The 16,105-nt window shown below is 47.8% G+C and overlaps 12 non-coding genes across 12 annotated transcripts; all 12 read right to left on the reverse strand.

Moving 5' to 3' along the window:
* Positions 1-405: 405 nt before the first annotated feature.
* LOC134957503 (U1 spliceosomal RNA) lies at positions 406-569 on the reverse strand. The gene has a single exon (XR_010186621.1). It is a non-coding gene; the product is annotated as a U1 spliceosomal RNA (small nuclear RNA).
* Positions 570-1,807: 1,238 nt separating this feature from the next.
* Positions 1,808-1,971, reverse strand: LOC134955315 (U1 spliceosomal RNA). The gene has a single exon (XR_010185914.1). It is a non-coding gene; the product is annotated as a U1 spliceosomal RNA (small nuclear RNA).
* Positions 1,972-3,211: 1,240 nt separating this feature from the next.
* LOC134955016 (U1 spliceosomal RNA) lies at positions 3,212-3,375 on the reverse strand. The gene has a single exon (XR_010185888.1). It is a non-coding gene; the product is annotated as a U1 spliceosomal RNA (small nuclear RNA).
* A 1,240-nt stretch (positions 3,376-4,615) lies between these two features.
* On the reverse strand, positions 4,616-4,779 carry LOC134957507 (U1 spliceosomal RNA). The gene has a single exon (XR_010186624.1). It is a non-coding gene; the product is annotated as a U1 spliceosomal RNA (small nuclear RNA).
* Positions 4,780-6,015: 1,236 nt separating this feature from the next.
* LOC134957512 (U1 spliceosomal RNA) lies at positions 6,016-6,179 on the reverse strand. The gene has a single exon (XR_010186633.1). It is a non-coding gene; the product is annotated as a U1 spliceosomal RNA (small nuclear RNA).
* A 1,239-nt stretch (positions 6,180-7,418) lies between these two features.
* On the reverse strand, positions 7,419-7,582 carry LOC134957519 (U1 spliceosomal RNA). Its single transcript, XR_010186634.1, has one exon. It is a non-coding gene; the product is annotated as a U1 spliceosomal RNA (small nuclear RNA).
* A 1,239-nt stretch (positions 7,583-8,821) lies between these two features.
* LOC134955326 (U1 spliceosomal RNA) lies at positions 8,822-8,985 on the reverse strand. Its single transcript, XR_010185915.1, has one exon. It is a non-coding gene; the product is annotated as a U1 spliceosomal RNA (small nuclear RNA).
* Positions 8,986-10,220: 1,235 nt separating this feature from the next.
* Positions 10,221-10,384, reverse strand: LOC134958675 (U1 spliceosomal RNA). Its single transcript, XR_010187091.1, has one exon. It is a non-coding gene; the product is annotated as a U1 spliceosomal RNA (small nuclear RNA).
* Positions 10,385-11,620: 1,236 nt separating this feature from the next.
* LOC134958557 (U1 spliceosomal RNA) lies at positions 11,621-11,784 on the reverse strand. The gene has a single exon (XR_010187061.1). It is a non-coding gene; the product is annotated as a U1 spliceosomal RNA (small nuclear RNA).
* A 1,231-nt stretch (positions 11,785-13,015) lies between these two features.
* Positions 13,016-13,179, reverse strand: LOC134958275 (U1 spliceosomal RNA). The gene has a single exon (XR_010186930.1). It is a non-coding gene; the product is annotated as a U1 spliceosomal RNA (small nuclear RNA).
* Positions 13,180-14,415: 1,236 nt separating this feature from the next.
* LOC134959094 (U1 spliceosomal RNA) lies at positions 14,416-14,579 on the reverse strand. The gene has a single exon (XR_010187176.1). It is a non-coding gene; the product is annotated as a U1 spliceosomal RNA (small nuclear RNA).
* A 1,236-nt stretch (positions 14,580-15,815) lies between these two features.
* Positions 15,816-15,979, reverse strand: LOC134958182 (U1 spliceosomal RNA). Its single transcript, XR_010186901.1, has one exon. It is a non-coding gene; the product is annotated as a U1 spliceosomal RNA (small nuclear RNA).
* Positions 15,980-16,105: the final 126 nt, after the last annotated feature.

Genomic DNA, 16,105 nt, shown 5'->3' on the forward strand with positions numbered 1-16,105 from the left:
CTATGTGTAGGAAGACTACGGCAGCCCAGCGAGGCCTACCATTTTACAAAGTAGACAAGCTACTGCATGAAATGAGGGAGCAAATTTTTTTTTCTCTCTCCCCCTCATATCTGACACAATCTGGGGGCCTACTTTACAAAGCAAGTGAAACCGTGTGGGTCCTGCAGCGCCCTGTATTGGTTGTATATGCGAAGCACAGTACAAGGCCGGAAAAAGCAAGGAAGCATGCAGCCAGCGCACAGGAGAAGAGATGAGAAGAGAGCGCTGAGTGAAAGATAGAAGCGCACCTTAACGGGCACAGGGGTCCAGTGGAGGGAGGGTTGAAATGAAGAAAAGGATGGAAACAGCAAAGGAAGAGACAGCACCAGCAGCACACAAAAAGATCTGACTTTTACCAGAGATGATCAGGGGAAAGCGCGAACGCAGTCCCCCACTACCACAAATTATGCAGTCGAGTTTCCCGCATTTGGGGAAATCGCAGGGGTCAGCACACCCGGAGTGCAATGGATGAGCCTCGCCCTGGGAGAACCACCTTCGTGATCATGGTATCTCCCCTGCCAGGTAAGTATGAGTTGGACTAGGGCTCAGGAGGGCCCCTGCTTGGGCACACCCCCGTCAAGTGAAGGAGGTTGACCGGAGCCATGACAAGTGAACTCTCGGCAGGGGACGGGAAAAGAAAACTGCAGGGAGGCTGCATCTCTTCACGTTGACATGGGAAGGCGGAAGGGTGACTGTTCCTGAAGCACCCCCAAACTATGCGCACAACTAGTGCAAATCCTTCCCAGGGCACACTGCAGCAGATGAATTTGCATACCGTCATGTCATAAAAGCAGTCGGGCACAGTTACAGTAGCTGCAACCCTCATCTCCATATGAAAAGCAACAGGCAGTGCACCGTCCTATGTCTCAATGGGTTCTTAAATTGGAAAATAAAATATAAAAGGCAGCTTGAGATTTAACCCCCTCGCTGCTGAGGGTTTTCTCATCCTCGCACCGAGACCATTTTCCGACGTTAGCGCTCGTCCGAACGTCGTCGTCACGGATTTCTTTTTATTTATTTTTTCTTTCTTTCAGGGGGGCTGCGGCACTCACACAAATTATACCTTGGTTTTTGTTTGTTTGTTTGTTTTTTCTTTCAAAAGACTTTGTAGTCTCAAAAAAGCCATTAGTCTTTTTACTGATTTGAACACGTCAAAAGTTGTTTCACCCAAATGGCCCAAAAAGCGTATTTCTCAAGCAAGTGAACCAAAAGCAAATGTGATTTTTTTTTCTTTTGTCCCCGTCTTATAAGCACCATAGACAAATACTTTGTGTTTTGCCACCAATCCACCTGCCCAAAATCTGCACGCAAACCAAAAATGCTCTCTTTCTTCTAGTTTTCGCCGCCTCAATTTAAACGCTTACTATGTGTAGGAAGACTACGGCAGCCCAGCGAGGCCTACCATTTTACAAAGTAGACAAGCTACTGCATGAAATGAGGGAGCAAAATTTTTTTTCTCTCTCCCCCTCATATCTGACACAATCTGGGGGCCTACTTTACAAAGCAAGTGAAACCGTGTGGGTCCTGCAGCGCCCTGTATTGGTTGTATATGCGAAGCACAGTACAAGGCCGGAAAAAGCAAGGAAGCATGCAGCCAGCGCACAGGAGAAGAGATGAGAAGAGAGCGCTGAGTGAAAGATAGAAGCGCACCTTAACGGGCACAGGGGTCCAGTGGAGGGAGGGTTGAAATGAAGAAAAGGATGGAAACAGCAAAGGAAGAGACAGCACCAGCAGCACACAAAAAGATCTGACTTTTACCAGAGATGATCAGGGGAAAGCGCGAACGCAGTCCCCCACTACCACAAATTATGCAGTCGAGTTTCCCGCATTTGGGGAAATCGCAGGGGTCAGCACACCCGGAGTGCAATGGATGAGCCTCACCCTGGGAGAACCACCTTCGTGATCATGGTATCTCCCCTGCCAGGTAAGTATGAGTTGGACTAGGGCTCAGGAGGGCCCCTGCTTGGGCACACCCCCGTCAAGTGAAGGAGGTTGACCGGAGCCATGACAAGTGAACTCTCGGCAGGGGACGGGAAAAGAAAACTGCAGGGAGGCTGCATCTCTTCACGTTGACATGGGAAGGCGGAAGGGTGACTGTTCCTGAAGCACCCCCAAACTATGCGCACAACTAGTGCAAATCCTTCCCAGGGCACACTGCAGCAGATGAATTTGCATACCGTCATGTCATAAAAGCAGTCGGGCACAGTTACAGTAGCTGCAACCCTCATCTCCATATGAAAAGCAACAGGCAGTGCACCGTCCTATGTCTCAATGGGTTCTTAAATTGGAAAATAAAATATAAAAGGCAGCTTGAGATTTAACCCCCTCGCTGCTGAGGGTTTTCTCATCCTCGCACCGAGACCATTTTCCGACGTTAGCGCTCGTCCGAACGTCGTCGTCACGGATTTCTTTTTATTTCTTTTTTCTTTCTTTCTTATCCCCCCTGCGGCACTCACACAAATTATACCTTGGTTTTTGTTTGTTTGTTTGTTTTTTCTTTCAAAAGACTTTGTAGTCTCAAAAAAGCCATTAGTCTTTTTACTGATTTGAACACGTCAAAAGTTGTTTCACCCAAATGGCCCAAAAAGCGTATTTCTCAAGCAAGTGAACCAAAAGCAAATGTGATTTTTTTTCTTTTGTCCCCCGTCTTATAAGCACCATAGACAAATACTTTGTGTTTTGCCACCAATCCACCTGCCCAAAATCTGCACGCAAACCAAAAATGCTCTCTTTCTTCTAGTTTTCGCCGCCTCAATTTAAACGCTTACTATGTGTAGGAAGACTACGGCAGCCCAGCGAGGCCTACCATTTTACAAAGTAGACAAGCTACTGCATGAAATGAGGGAGCAAAGTTTTTTTTCTCTCTCCCCCTCATATCTGACACAATCTGGGGGCCTACTTTACAAAGCAAGTGAAACCGAGTGGGTCCTGCAGCGCCCTGTATTGGTTGTATATGCGAAGCACAGTACAAGGCCGGAAAAAGCAAGGAAGCATGCAGCCAGCGCACAGGAGAAGAGATGAGAAGAGAGCGCTGAGTGAAAGATAGAAGCGCACCTTAACGGGCACAGGGGTCCAGTGGAGGGAGGGTTGAAATGAAGAAAAGGATGGAAACAGCAAAGGAAGAGACAGCACCAGCAGCACACAAAAAGATCTGACTTTTACCAGAGATGATCAGGGGAAAGCGCGAACGCAGTCCCCCACTACCACAAATTATGCAGTCGAGTTTCCCACATTTGGGGAAATCGCAGGGGTCAGCACACCCGGAGTGCAATGGATGAGCCTCACCCTGGGAGAACCACCTTCGTGATCATGGTATCTCCCCTGCCAGGTAAGTATGAGTTGGACTAGGGCTCAGGAGGGCCCCTGCTTGGGCACACCCCCGTCAAGTGAAGGAGGTTGACCGGAGCCATGACAAGTGAACTCTCGGCAGGGGACGGGAAAAGAAAACTGCAGGGAGGCTGCATCTCTTCACGTTGACATGGGAAGGCGGAAGGGTGACTGTTCCTGAAGCACCCCCAAACTATGCGCACAACTAGTGCAAATCCTTCCCAGGGCACACTGCAGCAGATGAATTTGCATACCGTCATGTCATAAAAGCAGTCGGGCACAGTTACAGTAGCTGCAACCCTCATCTCCATATGAAAAGCAACAGGCAGTGCACCGTCCTATGTCTCAATGGGTTCTTAAATTGGAAAATAAAATATAAAAGGCAGCTTGAGATTTAACCCCCTCGCTGCTGAGGGTTTTCTCATCCTCGCACCGAGACCATTTTCCGACGTTAGCGCTCGTCCGAACGTCGTCGTCACGGATTTCTTTTTATTTCTTTTTTCTTTCTTTCTTATCCCCCCTGCGGCACTCACACAAATTATACCTTGGTTTTTGTTTGTTTGTTTGTTTTTTCTTTCAAAAGACTTTGTAGTCTCAAAAAAGCCATTAGTCTTTTTACTGATTTGAACACGTCAAAAGTTGTTTCACCCAAATGGCCCAAAAAGCGTATTTCTCAAGCAAGTGAACCAAAAGCAAATGTGATTTTTTTTCTTTTGTCCCCCGTCTTATAAGCACCATAGACAAATACTTTGTGTTTTGCCACCAATCCACCTGCCCAAAATCTGCACGCAAACCAAAAATGCTCTCTTTCTTCTAGTTTTCGCCGCCTCAATTTAAACGCTTACTATGTGTAGGAAGACTACGGCAGCCCAGCGAGGCCTACCATTTTACAAAGTAGACAAGCTACTGCATGAAATGAGGGAGCAAAGTTTTTTTTGTCTCTCCCCCTCATATCTGACACAATCTGGGGGCCTACTTTACAAAGCAAGTGAAACCGTGTGGGTCCTGCAGCGCCCTGTATTGGTTGTATATGCAAAGCACAGTACAAGGCCAGAAAAAGCAAGGAAGCATGCAGCCAGCGCACAGGAGAAGAGATGAGAAGAGAGCGCTGAGTGAAAGATAGAAGCGCACCTTAACGGGCACAGGGGTCCAGTGGAGGGAGGGTTGAAATGAAGAAAAGGATGGAAACAGCAAAGGAAGAGACAGCACCAGCAGCACACAAAAAGATCTGACTTTTACCAGAGATGATCAGGGGAAAGCGCGAACGCAGTCCCCCACTACCACAAATTATGCAGTCGAGTTTCCCGCATTTGGGGAAATCGCAGGGGTCAGCACACCCGGAGTGCAATGGATGAGCCTCGCCCTGGGAGAACCACCTTCGTGATCATGGTATCTCCCCTGCCAGGTAAGTATGAGTTGGACTAGGGCTCAGGAGGGCCCCTGCTTGGGCACACCCCCGTCAAGTGAAGGAGGTTGACCGGAGCCATGACAAGTGAACTCTCGGCAGGGGACGGGAAAAGAAAACTGCAGGGAGGCTGCATCTCTTCACGTTGACATGGGAAGGCGGAAGGGTGACTGTTCCTGAAGCACCCCCAAACTATGCGCACAACTAGTGCAAATCCTTCCCAGGGCACATTGCAGCAGATGAATTTGCATACCGTCATGTCATAAAAGCAGTCGGGCACAGTTACAGTAGCTGCAACCCTCATCTCCATATGAAAAGCAACAGGCAGTGCACCGTCCTATGTCTCAATGGGTTCTTAAATTGGAAAATAAAATATAAAAGGCAGCTTGAGATTTAACCCCCTCGCTGCTGAGGGTTTTCTCATCCTCGCACCGAGACCATTTTCCGACGTTAGCGCTCGTCCGAACGTCGTCGTCACGGATTTCTTTTTATTTATTTTTTCTTTCTTTCTTATCCCCCCTGCGGCACTCACACAAATTATAGCTTGGTTTTTGTTTGTTTTTTTTTTCTTTCAAAAGACTTTGTAGTCTCAAAAAAGCCATTAGTCTTTTTACTGATTTGAACACGTCAAAAGTTGTTTCACCCAAATGGCCCAAAAAGCGTATTTCTCAAGCAAGTGAACCAAAAGCAAATGTGATTTTTTTTCTTTTGTCCCCCGTCTTATAAGCACCATAGACAAATACTTTGTGTTTTGCCACCAATCCACCTGCCCAAAATCTGCACGCAAACCAAAAATGCTCTCTTTCTTCTAGTTTTCGCCGCCTCAATTTAAACGCTTACTATGTGTAGGAAGACTACGGCAGCCCAGCGAGGCCTACCATTTTACAAAGTAGACAAGCTACTGCATGAAATGAGGGAGCAAAGTTTTTTTTCTCTCTCCCCCTCATATCTGACACAATCTGGGGGCCTACTTTACAAAGCAAGTGAAACCGTGTGGGTCCTGCAGCGCCCTGTATTGGTTGTATATGCGAAGCACAGTACAAGGCCGGAAAAAGCAAGGAAGCATGCAGCCAGCGCACAGGAGAAGAGATGAGAAGAGAGCGCTGAGTGAAAGATAGAAGCGCACCTTAACGGGCACAGGGGTCCAGTGGAGGGAGGGTTGAAATGAAGAAAAGGATGGAAACAGCAAAGGAAGAGACAGCACCAGCAGCACACAAAAAGATCTGACTTTTACCAGAGATGATCAGGGGAAAGCGCGAACGCAGTCCCCCACTACCACAAATTATGCAGTCGAGTTTCCCGCATTTGGGGAAATCGCAGGGGTCAGCACACCCGGAGTGCAATGGATGAGCCTCGCCCTGGGAGAACCACCTTCGTGATCATGGTATCTCCCCTGCCAGGTAAGTATGAGTTGGACTAGGGCTCAGGAGGGCCCCTGCTTGGGCACACCCCCGTCAAGTGAAGGAGGTTGACCGGAGCCATGACAAGTGAACTCTCGGCAGGGGACGGGAAAAGAAAACTGCAGGGAGGCTGCATCTCTTCGCGTTGACATGGGAAGGCGGAAGGGTGACTGTTCCTGAAGCACCCCCAAACTATGCGCACAACTAGTGCAAATCCTTCCCAGGGCACACTGCAGCAGATGAATTTGCATACCGTCATGTCATAAAAGCAGTCGGGCACAGTTACAGTAGCTGCAACCCTCATCTCCATATGAAAAGCAACAGGCAGTGCACCGTCCTATGTCTCAATGGGTTCTTAAATTGGAAAATAAAATATAAAAGGCAGCTTGAGATTTAACCCCCTCGCTGCTGAGGGTTTTCTCATCCTCGCACCGAGACCATTTTCCGACGTTAGCGCTCGTCCGAACGTCGTCGTCACGGATTTCTTTTTATTTCTTTTTTCTTTCTTTCTTATCCCCCCTGCGGCACTCACACAAATTATACCTTGGTTTTTGTTTGTTTGTTTGTTTTTTCTTTCAAAAGACTTTGTAGTCTCAAAAAAGCCATTAGTCTTTTTACTGATTTGAACACGTCAAAAGTTGTTTCACCCAAATGGCCCAAAAAGCGTATTTCTCAAGCAAGTGAACCAAAAGCAAATGTGATTTTTTTCTTTTGTCCCCCGTCTTATAAGCACCATAGACAAATACTTTGTGTTTTGCCACCAATCCACCTGCCCAAAATCTGCACGCAAACCAAAAATGCTCTCTTTCTTCTAGTTTTCGCCGCCTCAATTTAAACGCTTACTATGTGTAGGAAGACTACGGCAGCCCAGCGAGGCCTACCATTTTACAAAGTAGACAAGCTACTGCATGAAATGAGGGAGCAAAGTTTTTTTTCTCTCTCCCCCTCATATCTGACACAATCTGGGGGCCTACTTTACAAAGCAAGTGAAACCGTGTGGGTCCTGCAGCGCCCTGTATTGGTTGTATATGCGAAGCACAGTACAAGGCCGGAAAAAGCAAGGAAGCATGCAGCCAGCGCACAGGAGAAGAGATGAGAAGAGAGCGCTGAGTGAAAGATAGAAGCGCACCTTAACGGGCACAGGGGTCCAGTGGAGGGAGGGTTGAAATGAAGAAAAGGATGGAAACAGCAAAGGAAGAGACAGCACCAGCAGCACACAAAAAGATCTGACTTTTACCAGAAATGATCAGGGGAAAGCGCGAACGCAGTCCCCCACTACCACAAATTATGCAGTCGAGTTTCCCGCATTTGGGGAAATCGCAGGGGTCAGCACACCCGGAGTGCAATGGATGAGCCTCGCCCTGGGAGAACCACCTTCGTGATCATGGTATCTCCCCTGCCAGGTAAGTATGAGTTGGACTAGGGCTCAGGAGGGCCCCTGCTTGGGCACACCCCCGTCAAGTGAAGGAGGTTGACCGGAGCCATGACAAGTGAACTCTCGGCAGGGGACGGGAAAAGAAAACTGCAGGGAGGCTGCATCTCTTCGCGTTGACATGGGAAGGCGGAAGGGTGACTGTTCCTGAAGCACCCCCAAACTATGCGCACAAAAGTGCAAATCCTTCCCAGGGCACACTGCAGCAGATGAATTTGCATACCGTCATGTCATAAAAGCAGTCGGGCACAGTTACAGTAGCTGCAACCCTCATCTCCATATGAAAAGCAACAGGCAGTGCACCGTCCTATGTCTCAATGGGTTCTTAAATTGGAAAATAAAATATAAAAGGCAGCTTGAGATTTAACCCCCTCGCTGCTGAGGGTTTTCTCATCCTCGCACCGAGACCATTTTCCGACGTTAGCGCTCGTCCGAACGTCGTCGTCACGGATTTCTTTTTATTTATTTTTTCTTTCTTTCAGGGGGGCTGCGGCACTCACACAAATTATACCTTGGTTTTTGTTTGTTTGTTTGTTTTTTCTTTCAAAAGACTTTGTAGTCTCAAAAAAGCCATTAGTCTTTTTACTGATTTGAACACGTCAAAAGTTGTTTCACCCAAATGGCCCAAAAAGCGTATTTCTCAAGCAAGTGAACCAAAAGCAAATGTGATTTTTTTTTTCTTTTGTCCCCCGTCTTATAAGCACCATAGACAAATACTTTGTGTTTTGCCACCAATCCACCTGCCCAAAATCTGCACGCAAACCAAAAATGCTCTCTTTCTTCTAGTTTTCGCCGCCTCAATTTAAACGCTTACTATGTGTAGGAAGACTACGGCAGCCCAGCGAGGCCTACCATTTTACAAAGTAGACAAGCTACTGCATGAAATGAGGGAGCAAAATTTTTTTTCTCTCTCCCCCTCATATCTGACACAATCTGGGGGCCTACTTTACAAAGCAAGTGAAACCGTGTGGGTCCTGCAGCGCCCTGTATTGGTTGTATATGCGAAGCACAGTACAAGGCCGGAAAAAGCAAGGAAGCATGCAGCCAGCGCACAGGAGAAGAGATGAGAAGAGAGCGCTGAGTGAAAGATAGAAGCGCACCTTAACGGGCACAGGGGTCCAGTGGAGGGAGGGTTGAAATGAAGAAAAGGATGGAAACAGCAAAGGAAGAGACAGCACCAGCAGCACACAAAAAGATCTGACTTTTACCAGAGATGATCAGGGGAAAGCGCGAACGCAGTCCCCCACTACCACAAATTATGCAGTCGAGTTTCCCGCATTTGGGGAAATCGCAGGGGTCAGCACACCCGGAGTGCAATGGATGAGCCTCACCCTGGGAGAACCACCTTCGTGATCATGGTATCTCCCCTGCCAGGTAAGTATGAGTTGGACTAGGGCTCAGGAGGGCCCCTGCTTGGGCACACCCCCGTCAAGTGAAGGAGGTTGACCGGAGCCATGACAAGTGAACTCTCGGCAGGGGACGGGAAAAGAAAACTGCAGGGAGGCTGCATCTCTTCACGTTGACATGGGAAGGCGGAAGGGTGACTGTTCCTGAAGCACCCCCAAACTATGCGCACAACTAGTGCAAATCCTTCCCAGGGCACATTGCAGCAGATGAATTTGCATACCGTCATGTCATAAAAGCAGTCGGGCACAGTTACAGTAGCTGCAACCCTCATCTCCATATGAAAAGCAACAGGCAGTGCACCGTCCTATGTCTCAATGGGTTCTTAAATTGGAAAATAAAATATAAAAGGCAGCTTGAGATTTAACCCCCTCGCTGCTGAGGGTTTTCTCATCCTCGCACCGAGACCATTTTCCGACGTTAGCGCTCGTCCGAACGTCGTCGTCACGGATTTCTTTTTATTTATTTTTTCTTTCTTTCTTATCCCCCCTGCGGCACTCACACAAATTATAGCTTGGTTTTTGTTTGTTTTTTTTTTCTTTCAAAAGACTTTGTAGTCTCAAAAAAGCCATTAGTCTTTTTACTGATTTGAACACGTCAAAAGTTGTTTCACCCAAATGGCCCAAAAAGCGTATTTCTCAAGCAAGTGAACCAAAAGCAAATGTGATTTTTTTCTTTTGTCCCCCGTCTTATAAGCACCATAGACAAATACTTTGTGTTTTGCCACCAATCCACCTGCCCAAAATCTGCACGCAAACCAAAAATGCTCTCTTTCTTCTAGTTTTCGCCGCCTCAATTTAAACGCTTACTATGTGTAGGAAGACTACGGCAGCCCAGCGAGGCCTACCATTTTACAAAGTAGACAAGCTACTGCATGAAATGAGGGAGCAAAGTTTTTTTTGTCTCTCCCCCTCATATCTGACACAATCTGGGGGCCTACTTTACAAAGCAAGTGAAACCGTGTGGGTCCTGCAGCGCCCTGTATTGGTTGTATATGCGAAGCACAGTACAAGGCCGGAAAAAGCAAGGAAGCATGCAGCCAGCGCACAGGAGAAGAGATGAGAAGAGAGCGCTGAGTGAAAGATAGAAGCGCACCTTAACGGGCACAGGGGTCCAGTGGAGGGAGGGTTGAAATGAAGAAAAGGATGGAAACAGCAAAGGAAGAAGCAGCACCAGCAGCACACAAAAAGATCTGACTTTTACCAGAGATGATCAGGGGAAAGCGCGAACGCAGTCCCCCACTACCACAAATTATGCAGTCGAGTTTCCCGCATTTGGGGAAATCGCAGGGGTCAGCACACCCGGAGTGCAATGGATGAGCTTCGCCCTGGGAGAACCACCTTTGTGATCAAGATATCTCCCCTGCCAGGTAAGTATGAGTTGGACTAGGGCTCAGGAGGGCCCCTGCTTGGGCACACCCCCGTCAAGTGAAGGAGGTTGACCGGAGCAATGACAAGTGAACTCTCGGCAGGGGACGGGAAAAGAAAACTGCAGGGAGGCTGCATCTCTTCACGTTGACATGGGAAGGCGGAAGGGTGACTGTTCCTGAAGCACCCCCAAACTATGCGCACAACTAGTGCAAATCCTTCCCAGGGCACACTGCAGCAGATGAATTTGCATACCGTCATGTCATAAAAGCAGTCGGGCACAGTTACAGTAGCTGCAACCCTCATCTCCATATGAAAAGCAACAGGCAGTGCACCGTCCTATGTCTCAATGGGTTCTTAAATTGGAAAATAAAATATAAAAGGCAGCTTGAGATTTAACCCCCTCGCTGCTGAGGGTTTTCTCATCCTCGCACCGAGACCATTTTCCGACGTTAGCGCTCGTCCGAACGTCGTCGTCACGGATTTCTTTTTATTTATGTTTTCTTTCTTTCTTATCCCCCCTGCGGCACTCACACAAATTATACCTTGGTTTTTGTTTGTTTGTTTTTTCTTTCAAAAGACTTTGTAGTCTCAAAAAAGCCATTAGTCTTTTTACTGATTTGAACACGTCAAAAGTTGTTTCACCCAAATGGCCCAAAAAGCGTATTTCTCAAGCAAGTGAACCAAAAGCAAATGTGATTTTTTTTCTTTTGTCCCCCGTCTTATAAGCACCATAGACAAATACTTTGTGTTTTGCCACCAATCCACCTGCCCAAAATCTGCACGCAAACCAAAAATGCTCTCTTTCTTCTAGTTTTTGCTGCCTCAATTTAAACGCTTACTATGTGTAGGAAGACTACGGCAGCCCAGCGAGGCCTACCATTTTACAAAGTAGACAAGCTACTGCATGAAATGAGGGAGCAAAGTTTTTTTTCTCTCTCCCCCTCATATCTGACACAATCTGGGGGCCTACTTTACAAAGCAAGTGAAACCGTGTGGGTCCTGCAGCGCCCTGTATTGGTTGTATATGCGAAGCACAGTACAAGGCCGGAAAAAGCAAGGAAGCATGCAGCCAGCGCACAGGAGAAGAGATGAGAAGAGAGCGCTGAGTGAAAGATAGAAGCGCACCTTAACGGGCACAGGGGTCCAGTGGAGGGAGGGTTGAAATGAAGAAAAGGATGGAAACAGCAAAGGAAGAGACAGCACCAGCAGCACACAAAAAGATCTGACTTTTACCAGAGATGATCAGGGGAAAGCGCGAACGCAGTCCCCCACTACCACAAATTATGCAGTCGAGTTTCCCGCATTTGGGGAAATCGCAGGGGTCAGCACACCCGGAGTGCTATGGATGAGCCTCGCCCTGGGAGAACCACCTTTGTGATCATGGTATCTCCCCTGCCAGGTAAGTATGAGTTGGACTAGGGCTCAGGAGGGCCCCTGCTTGGGCACACCCCCGTCAAGTGAAGGAGGTTGACCGGAGCCATGACAAGTGAACTCTCGGCAGGGGACGGGAAAAGAAAACTGCAGGGAGGCTGCATCTCTTCACGTTGACATGGGAAGGCGGAAGGGTGACTGTTCCTGAAGCACCCCCAAACTATGCGCACAACTAGTGCAAATCCTTCCCAGGGCACACTGCAGCAGATGAATTTGCATACCGTCATGTCATAAAAGCAGTCGGGCACAGTTACAGTAGCTGCAACCCTCATCTCCATATGAAAAGCAACAGGCAGTGCACCGTCCTATGTCTCAATGGGTTCTTAAATTGGAAAATAAAATATAAAAGGCAGCTTGAGATTTAACCCCCTCGCTGCTGAGGGTTTTCTCATCCTCGCACCGAGACCATTTTCCGACGTTAGCGCTCGTCCGAACGTCGTCGTCACGGATTTCTTTTTATTTATGTTTTCTTTCTTTCTTATCCCCCCTGCGGCACTCACACAAATTATACCTTGGTTTTTGTTTGTTTGTTTTTTCTTTCAAAAGACTTTGTAGTCTCAAAAAAGCCATTAGTCTTTTTACTGATTTGAACACGTCAAAAGTTGTTTCACCCAAATGGCCCAAAAAGCGTATTTCTCAAGCAAGTGAACCAAAAGCAAATGTGATTTTTTTTCTTTTGTCCCCCGTCTTATAAGCACCATAGACAAATACTTTGTGTTTTGCCACCAATCCACCTGCCCAAAATCTGCACGCAAACCAAAAATGCTCTCTTTCTTCTAGTTTTTGCCGCCTCAATTTAAACGCTTACTATGTGTAGGAAGACTACGGCAGCCCAGCGAGGCCTACCATTTTACAAAGTAGACAAGCTACTGCATGAAATGAGGGAGCAAAGTTTTTTTTCTCTCTCCCCCTCATATCTGACACAATCTGGGGGCCTACTTTACAAAGCAAGTGAAACCGTGTGGGTCCTGCAGCGCCCTGTATTGGTTGTATATGCGAAGCACAGTATAAGGCCGGAAAAAGCAAGGAAGCATACAGCCAGCGCACAGGAGAAGAGATGAGAGCGCTGAGTGAAAGATAGAAGCGCACCTTAACGGGCACAGGGGTCCAGTGGAGGGAGGGTTGAAATGAAGAAAAGGATGGAAACAGCAAAGGAAGAGACAGCACCAGCAGCACACAAAAAGATCTGACTTTTACCAGAGATGATCAGGGGAAAGCGCGAACGCAGTCCCCCACTACCACAAATTATGCAGTCGAGTTTCCCGCATTTGGGGAAATCACAGGGGTCAGCACACCCGGAGTGCAATGGATGAGCCTCGCCCTGGGAGAACCACCTTTGTGATCATGGTATCTCCCCTGCCAGGTAAGTATGAGTTGGACTAGGGCTCAGGAGGGCCCCTGCTTGGGCACACCCCCGTCAAGTGAAGGAGGTTGACCGGAGCCATGACAAGTGAACTCTCGGCAGGGGACGGGAAAAGAAAACTGCAGGGAGGCTGCATCTCTTCACGTTGACATGGGAAGGCGGAAGGGTGACTGTTCCTGAAGCACCCCCAAACTATGCGCACAACTAGTGCAAATCCTTCCCAGGGCACACTGCAGCAGATGAATTTGCATACCGTCATGTCATAAAAGCAGTCGGGCACAGTTACAGTAGCTGCAACCCTCATCTCCATATGAAAAGCAACAGGCAGTGCACCGTCCTATGTCTCAATGGGTTCTTAAATTGGAAAATAAAATATAAAAGGCAGCTTGAGATTTAACCCCCTCGCTGCTGAGGGTTTTCTCATCCTCGCACCGAGACCATTGTCCGACGTTAGCGCTCGTCCGAACGTCGTCGTCACGGATTTCTTTTTATTTATTTTTTCTTTCTTTATTATCCCCCCTGCGGCACTCACACAAATTATACCTTGGTTTTTGTTTGTTTGTTTTTTCTTTCAAAAGACTTTGTAGTCTCAAAAAAGCCATTAGTCTTTTTACTGATTTGAACACGTCAAAAGTTGTTTCACCCAAATGGCCCAAAAAGCGTATTTCTCAAGCAAGTGAACCAAAAGCAAATGTGATTTTTTTTCTTTTGTCCCCCGTCTTATAAGCACCATAGACAAATACTTTGTGTTTTGCCACCAATCCACCTGCCCAAAATCTGCACGCAAACCAAAAATGCTCTCTTTCTTCTAGTTTTTGCCGCCTCAATTTAAACGCTTACTATGTGTAGGAAGACTACGGCAGCCCAGCGAGGCCTACCATTTTACAAAGTAGACAAGCTACTGCATGAAATGAGGGAGCAAATTTTTTTTTCTCTCTCCCCCTCATATCTGACACAATCTGGGGGCCTACTTTACAAAGCAAGTGAAACCGTGTGGGTCCTGCAGCGCCCTGTATTGGTTGTATATGCGAAGCACAGTACAAGGCCGGAAAAAGCAAGGAAGCATGCAGCCAGCGCACAGGAGAAGAGATGAGAAGAGAGCGCTGAGTGAAAGATAGAAGCGCACCTTAACGGGCACAGGGGTCCAGTGGAGGGAGGGTTGAAATGAAGAAAAGGATGGAAACAGCAAAGGAAGAGACAGCACCAGCAGCACACAAAAAGATCTGACTTTTACCAGAGATGATCAGGGGAAAGCGCAAACAAAGTCCCCCACTACCACAAATTATGCAGTCGAGTTTCCCGCATTTGGGGAAATCGCAGGGGTCAGCACACCCGGAGTGCAATGGATGAGCCTCGCCCTGGGAGAACCACCTTTGTGATCATGGTATCTCCCCTGCCAGGTAAGTATGAGTTGGACTAGGGCTCAGGAGGGCCCCTGCTTGGGCACACCCCCGTCAAGTGAAGGAGGTTGACCGGAGCCATGACAAGTGAACTCTCGGCAGGGGACGGGAAAAGAAAACTGCAGGGAGGCTGCATCTCTTCACGTTGACATGGGAAGGAGGAAGGGTGACTGTTCCTGAAGCACCCCCAAACTATGCGCACAACTAGTGCAAATCCTTCCCAGGGCACACTGCAGCAGATGAATTTGCATACCGTCATGTCATAAAAGCAGTCGGGCACAGTTACAGTAGCTGCAACCCTCATCTCCATATGAAAAGCAACAGGCAGTGCACCGTCCTATGTCTCAATGGGTTCTTAAATTGGAAAATAAAATATAAAAGGCAGCTTGAGATTTAACCCCCTCGCTGCTGAGGGTTTTCTCATCCTCGCACCGAGACCATTTTCCGACGTTAGCGCTCGTCCGAACGTCGTCGTCACGGATTTCTTTTTATTTATTTTTTCTTTCTTTCTTATCCCCCCTGCGGCACTCACACAAATTATACCTTGGTTTTTGTTTGTTTGTTTTTTCTTTCAAAAGACTTTGTAGTCTCAAAAAAGCCATTAGTCTTTTTACTGATTTGAACACGTCAAAAGTTGTTTCACCCAAATGGCCCAAAAAGCGTATTTCTCAAGCAAGTGAACCAAAAGCAAATGTGATTTTTTTTCTTTTGTCCCCCGTCTTATAAGCACCATAGACAAATACTTTGTGTTTTGCCACCAATCCACCTGCCCAAAATCTGCACGCAAACCAAAAATGCTCTCTTTCTTCTAGTTTTTGCCGCCTCAATTTAAACGCTTACTATGTGTAGGAAGACTACGGCAGCCCAGCGAGGCCTACCATTTTACAAAGTAGACAAGCTACTGCATGAAATGAGGGAGCAAAGTTTTTTTTCTCTCTCCCCCTCATATCTGACACAATCTGGGGGCCTACTTTACAAAGCAAGTGAAACCGTGTGGGTCCTGCAGCGCCCTGTATTGGTTGTATATGCGAAGCACAGTACAAGGCCGGAAAAAGCAAGGAAGCATGCAGCCAGCGCACAGGAGAAGAGATGAGAAGAGAGCGCTGAGTGAAAGATAGAAGCGCACCTTAACGGGCACAGGGGTCCAGTGGAGGGAGGGTTGAAATGAAGAAAAGGATGGAAACAGCAAAGGAAGAGACAGCACCAGCAGCACACAAAAAGATCTGACTTTTACCAGAGATGATCAGGGGAAAGCGCGAACGCAGTCCCCCACTACCACAAATTATGCAGTCAAGTTTCCCGCATTTGGGGAAATCGCAGGGGTCAGCACACCCGGAGTGCAATGGATGAGCCTCGCCCTGGGAGAACCACCTTCGTGATCATGGTATCTCCCCTGCCAGGTAAGTATGAGTTGGACTAGGGCTCAGGAGGGCCCCTGCTTGGGCACACCCCCGTCAAGTGAAGGAGGTTGACCGGAGCCATGACAAGTGAACTCTCGGCAGGGGACGGGAAAAGAAAACTGCAGGGAGGCTGC

Source organism: Pseudophryne corroboree, chromosome 1 (assembly GCF_028390025.1).
Source record: "Pseudophryne corroboree isolate aPseCor3 chromosome 1, aPseCor3.hap2, whole genome shotgun sequence".
NCBI lineage: Eukaryota > Metazoa > Chordata > Amphibia > Anura > Myobatrachidae > Pseudophryne > Pseudophryne corroboree.